At 42.9% G+C, this 6,382-nt stretch overlaps 1 long non-coding RNA gene across 2 annotated transcripts; it reads right to left on the bottom strand.

Annotated features, from left to right (window-relative positions):
* Positions 1–4,680: 4,680 nt before the first annotated feature.
* LOC128807807 (uncharacterized) lies at positions 4,681–5,892 on the bottom strand. 2 transcript variants are annotated; one of them, XR_008437283.1, is made up of 3 exons: positions 5,793–5,892; positions 5,042–5,138; positions 4,681–4,949 (listed from the first exon to the last, which is right to left on the bottom strand). It is a non-coding gene; the product is annotated as an uncharacterized LOC128807807 (long non-coding RNA). The 2 variants fall into 2 exon arrangements; XR_008437282.1 differs by having other exon boundaries at positions 5,389–5,799.
* Positions 5,893–6,382: the final 490 nt, after the last annotated feature.

Below are 6,382 nucleotides of genomic sequence, written 5' to 3'. Positions count from 1 at the left end.
TTTGCACAAGCAGGTGCTCCTTGTGATGCCTCTTCCAAGCAGACCCCAGGGGACAGCAAGACAACTGTTTTTTGAAGGGCCAGAAGAGGGCACCATGATAAACCTAGCTTAATTTGCCTTTGTCTCTTGCATTTTGAAGGTAGATATTTCTCTTAAAAACAGAGTTTGAGGCTCTTTCATGTGCATTTGTTTTGCATGTTAAATATTTGAGAAGGACATACTTAAAAACACAAGATAATTAGGAAACAAATCTTTCATTATTTACGCCAGCTGCCATCCATGTAACTTCTGAAAACCCAGGAGTGCAGGTTCCTGAGCTACTGGGCAGTGTAGCTGCTTGTATTTAAGCACTTGGATAGCAGCATTTTCAAGCAGGTATCTAAGAAAGTCAGGTCATGGAGATCAGGCTCCTTTATTTCCTGGAGCGAGTAAAGAGATATATGAGCTCGGCTTTGCAAGGCTGGACTTACACATATCTATTCTTATGGGTCATGTCACCATTAATGATGCATGTTTCTGCACTTATTGCTTACAATTCAGTAGGTGTTGGGTTTAATTACTTCTATTTTTACTTAAAATTTAAAATAGTGAGACTTTTTTTGGTAGGGTTTTTTTCTATTAATTCTCCATAAGGAAGACATTTTCAGGAAGACATATTTATGTCATCTGTGCGTGATGACAGAGGGATATATTATCACATAGGGATTTATTAAATGCCAAAGCTAAGCATTCAGTGTTTTTATCAAATTAAGCATACTTGGGATACTGCATGCTTTGGAAGCACATACTAGAAAATTTACTAAGCTAATCAATATTTATGTTTCACTCATATTTATTTGTAATTAACATTTTTGGATGCTCTTACATGAGGGTTAGAATCATCCTCAGATACTACAGATACAAATGTTGACAGGAAATGTCACAGATTTGAATAGGGAATTTAATAGAGTTTCACTGACAGCTACCAGAATTTTTTTTTTCTCTTTTTTTCCTTTTTTTTCTTCCTTTTTTTAAGCTTCTCTAGCTGTTTATTCCTCTTTTACCCCTCTCCCCTTGGTGTGAGTTGTCTGAGCAATCCTAACTCTTCTGTAAGTTTTGTATTCCAACTTGCATTCCAACTTCCCTCCTTCGAGCCCTGCAGAGCCCCAGTGCAGGAGGCTCCCTTGCTGTGGAGCCGTAGGCTGGGCAGGACCTGTGTTGGACAAGGTGCATTTCCTGGAGATGCCATGGATGCTGGAGATCTCATGACAGGTTTGGTGTCTTGCTGCGCTGTGTGGAATGACCTTGCACTCATAAAGCCTGTTACTGATCCTGTCTCTGGCTGTGCCAGAAGGAACCAGATGGCTGAGTCTTTTACACAAGACTTGATAGACACCTTTCAGGTCAAAATAGGGTATAAATGTTTGTGGTAACTGTCAGCCCTGCAGAGAGTGAAGTTTCAGAAGCCCTTTCTCTTTGATGACTGGCTTTTCTGATTGCTCAGTTGTCCTCGGTGTGGGATGGTGTGAGACTGTTCTTGCCAAGACCTGTTTGGCCTCCAGAGAGAAAGTAAACCTGAAAAGTACAAAGAAAAAGCCTAGAAAGAAGGCTCCAGGGGATCTGCCACACCACTGGCCTCCCTTCTTCATGCACAAAATGGCAAAATGCTCCTGAAATATTTCCATCCTGTAGGCAACCATTTGTTCCTCCAGGGTGTTTTGGTTTGGGGGCTGCTGGTGGGGGAGTGGGAGTGAAGCAAGGGCTTTGGCATCCATCAGGGAGAGCGGGAAGGGCTGCCAGTGTGGAAAGGCAAAAGCACAGTGCAGGTCACATGCTGTGATGGGTACCAGAAAGCTTGGGGGGGTGGGGGTGGGGGGCGGGTACGGCTGAGGGTGCTCCCAAGATTCCATGGCATTTGGGAAATGCAGGAGAGCCTCTGCAATGAGGGGCTGCCCTTCAGCTGGGCCCATCCTGCAGGATTTGTGGGAGCCTGCAGATCTGAATATGTTTGTTTTCCTTTTATTTGCCCAGTGCTCCTGACCCATGTTCTGTTGTGCAGAATTTGACTTTACACGTGATTTCTTATTCATTCAATTGTCCTTTTTATGTCTCTTTTCCAGAAGCTAGAAATCTTCCTAGTTACAGACTTGTCTGAGGAAGTTCTCCCAGTGCATTTTTGCATCTTAAAATCATGAAATAAGCTGGTGATGCCAAGTGGGGTGTATATCAGGACAGTGAAGGAAGGCTTTCCTTCCCCCTAGCAAACCTCTGTGATTGGCTTTGCTCAGCACCACCAGTGACTCCTGACCTGCCCCATCAAGTTGGCTGACCTTCAGGTGCCAGCAAGGGATGCTTTTCTGCCAGGAAGGCCATGCTGTGGCCAGACTCCTTGAGTGAGCTCATTCCCTGCTGCAAATGGCCATCATGAGTGCAAAGAAGTATCCATCCCCTTTTCTAGACTGCAACAGAAGCTAGACTGCAACAGAAGCCAGCTTAGGCACATTGTGACAAATCTGCAGCTAAATTCTGCTTTCCTCTGTATATACTTATCTCATCAAGTGATTCTTTCCATGAAAATAGGGTTTATCCTAGGTTAGGCACAGAGTAAATTGAGCTCTGCCTTTTCACTTGCTTTCAAAAATAAATGGTAACACATTTAGCCTGAAGATCTTCTTTCCCTCTTAATGTCATTGTAAATTGACCACCCACGATGAGAAGGGTGCATATGCCATGCGGTGTGATGTGAGGTAGGCAAAAGTGGTGACTTGCTTTTGGGCTTGACCCAGAGTAGCTTTTTACACTCTGGAGCTTCTGCACAATTACATGTATCTATATGTATATGCAGATATCTGTATGAATATACATGAACTGTGGGATGGGGCAACTCAAGGTCCTTGCAGCCAAATTCTTTGGGTGACACTTTGAAGTTGCTACATGGAAGGAGGGAAGATGCAGAGAGAGAAACTGCATGACGTGAGGTCTCTGGTGGACCCAACATCACCAGTATCTATGAAAATAAAAGCTCATTACTTGTTTTATCTTCCTCTGGGGTGTGGGGGACCACGATGGAGCCACATGTGGAAGAGGGCATGGCAGGTCAGCACCATGGTGCCAGTGCAAGGGGGGATACAGAGAGACCATACCACCCTTCTTTATGTTTTTCTTGGCTCTGGAAGCACCATTTCTTCCTTACCTAAAAATAACCATGCTAAATTAATGGCTTACACTTGCATTAAACTGTTAAAGTTGCACTGGTCACTCAAACATGGCCTGCCAAAAGGGCTGCTTATTGCACATTTAAAGCTTATGTCCTCCAGGTTTCTTTTAGTAGCTGAAGTTGGACAGGTAATCCTGATTGTGGAGGCGCTTACTTTTTCTTGGAGCAGTGATTTCTTGGAGGAGGGTCAGCTACAGTCCAGGGGAGGTAGAAAGGTGCCCATGTCTGAGGTAAGTAGTCTCCCTGAAGGCTTCAACAATGTACTTGTGGGATATTTCTGGAGGACATTTGATGAGCAGAACTTGTCCCAGGGCTGGGACGGGTGAAAGCAGTGTGTCGAGGCTATTTCTGCAGATCACCTCCTCTCATGAGCACCCTTACTACAGGGCCAGAAGAGGAAGCAAAGCAGTGATGCTGCTAACCCCTTTGAATGTGTTATTTTAATGAGTCTGACAGATAGATACCGAGCCTATGTTTATTTCTCTGCTATCTGACATACAATGTTAAAAGAAAACAATGGAAAATGTATGGGAACCACAGCTCAGTGCTCAGACAGTTCTTGGGCTCTTTTTAATGCCTATGGCAAATTAAAGCAAAGTTGTTAGGCTGGGGCACTCAATGGGAAGTATGTTGGGGTGTGTACATGTGTGCCTTTCAATTTAGGAAGATAAAAATGAAAAATGTGTGTCAAAGCAAGAGTTAGACTCTTGACTAGGCTGGGGATGTGTACATGAACCATCAGCTGTGTATACTGTGAAGTACCTTTGCAGGTGAAGTCATGGTAGAAATCAAAGCAGCCTGAAAATAAAACCAGTGGGGAAGTTGCCATAAAGCACCTCAAAGTAGTGCTGATTTAGACATGCTGCCTCCTACAAATTAGACAGAAGAAAAGCAATGCATTCAGGAAATGTGAGGTGCTACTGATTTTCTTAGAAAAAGAGGCATGGTACCACCACCTATTTAAATGTTGCAGAGCTTTAACACTCTGAGTTGATACATATTTACTTTTGCTTTAATCTGCTTGTCTTTCTTCTCCCTTTGTTTCTTTACCACTTTTTTGTTGTTTTAGACTTGTCTTGTGGATTTCTCTCAGCACGGTTTTAGCAGTCCTAAAATCATAAAACTTGTGGGAAAGGCAAACAAGGAGAAAGGATTCACCATTTCTCATCATAGAGGAGCTATGGCTGAAGCAGTCAAGGAGGACTGGGGTTTTTTCTGCATTACACATAACTAAGTGCAAGTCACTATCATGGTATGTTATAATCTAAAAATACACCTATGTTGAAACAGGTATTATTTGTATGCATACAGAGTGGAGGTTAGTAAAACCTGACTGTAGTTTATGGTGCAGGATGCCCTTACACACCCAAGTGGTAGGAGCTTGGGCAGGAATCCTACAGGAATCATCACTATATGTTCATTATGGGTTTTCTTATATAACCTTTAACTAATAATTTTTTAGTGAAGTGGTTAAACCTGCAGTTTGCATAGTGATGTTTTGTCCCCATTTTGGAGTGGTTCTAGTACTGTGCAGATTTGCAAAGTGTGTTCATACTGCTGTTTGAAGAACATTCAGCTCACCTCCAGTGGTGCCATGTGCTGAATTGATGTCTCTGGTATGTAAAAATGACATTATCCTGTCTAAGATACTTCAGCTGAGAGAGTTGTTAACGCTGCTTCTGTGTGTGAATTCTCTGATGCACAGCTGCTGTGGAGTCCCTCATGTGTCTGCCCTGGTTGATGACACTAAAACCTGTGGACACAGAAGAATTACAACAATTGTTTCTGAGGGGTGATTTGTACTGGAGACAGCAAGCTCAGTTACCTTCTGAGCTCACTTCTTACATAGTTCTCTGGAGAAAGGAGCTCTCCCCAGCTGGCCCTACATTAATCTATTTTTCAGTTTGGTGGGTTTTCTTTTCAGACCTTCTCCCCTTCTTTCCTGAAAGAGAATAAACCCACCAAAATAAACAAATACATTAAATTGGTTAAGAAAAAGAACATAGAAATCATAATGAGGAAATGTGTTCTGCCCTCTTTTCTTCTTCACTGGGATAATTGTCTGAGGTCTGAAATGGCTCACCAAGCAGCCAGATGAGCAGTAGAGGAAGTGATGGAAGGGGAGGACAGAAGAGTAGGGTCAGCTCTTTTGGTGACAGAACTCATCTAACACATAGCTCAGCCCATCTCACCTCCAGCAAGGGTGAAATTCACTGCCTAATGTCTGTGGAGTGGAAATTTCTTAAACTTGACTGGTGAATTTCCAGTAGATCCCCAGATAATTTTAGTTTTAAGGAAGATTTACTGTCTTTCAGTTCACAGTGGTTTGCAAGCAAGCTATTAGACTTGCACACTATCACTCTTTGCAGCTCCAGGACAGTATGAGTGAACTCTGTAGAGCCAGAATGATGGACCATGGCACAGGGGCTCAGTAGTTGGTTTGTTTGAAAACTTCCACACAAGTTTCTTGTCTCCACAAGGCATAAATCTCTAAATCTGCACCGCTCTAAAATCAAACCAAACAGGAAATCTCTGCTGCCTGCAATTATGGTCCCATCTATAATCAGCACACTTATTGCAGAGCAAAGGTTCTCACTCTTGAGTGCTGGCTTCCTAGCACACAAGTTTTCTCACTGACTTAGAGTGAGGGAGGTGGTGGCCCTGTCCCACAGCTTCAAAGAGATTGTGGTGGTGTTCACAGCTGGGACTGGCCATCTCTGTTCTAGGACACCAGGCTGCAGGGCGGGCAGCAACACAACAGCAACTCTGTCACAATAGAAGTTCTGTGGGCATTGCAGATTGGTAGATAGCTGTTGGAAATTTCAACAGTTTACTTGTGACTTCTCATACTCACTGTTAAACCCTAAATTCCACAGGCACAGACTTTTGGTAGCATTTGGCCCTTTCCTTGCAGTGGGTGGAAGTGAAGAGATTTATGGATTAGTGCTCAGGGGGATAAGCACAGAGCAAGATACATCTTGCCCTTGAAGATCTTTGTCATTACATTTAAAATAAAATTCTATCTGAACTTTACATGATGTGGGACTTTAGCACAGAAAACCAGCTTTATCTGCTTCATCCATGCTTGTTCCTAATCACCAAACATGATAGCAAATACTCAGTGTCATTTAGTAGAATGTCATACTAAGAGTCTGAAATTTTCTTCTGCAAAACTGCTTTTTTTTT

This window comes from Vidua macroura, chromosome 5, assembly GCF_024509145.1.
Source record: "Vidua macroura isolate BioBank_ID:100142 chromosome 5, ASM2450914v1, whole genome shotgun sequence".
NCBI classification, from domain to species: domain Eukaryota; kingdom Metazoa; phylum Chordata; class Aves; order Passeriformes; family Viduidae; genus Vidua; species Vidua macroura.
Note: the sequence above shows the minus strand (reverse complement) of the source record. Positions and strands in the feature narration are given on the sequence as shown.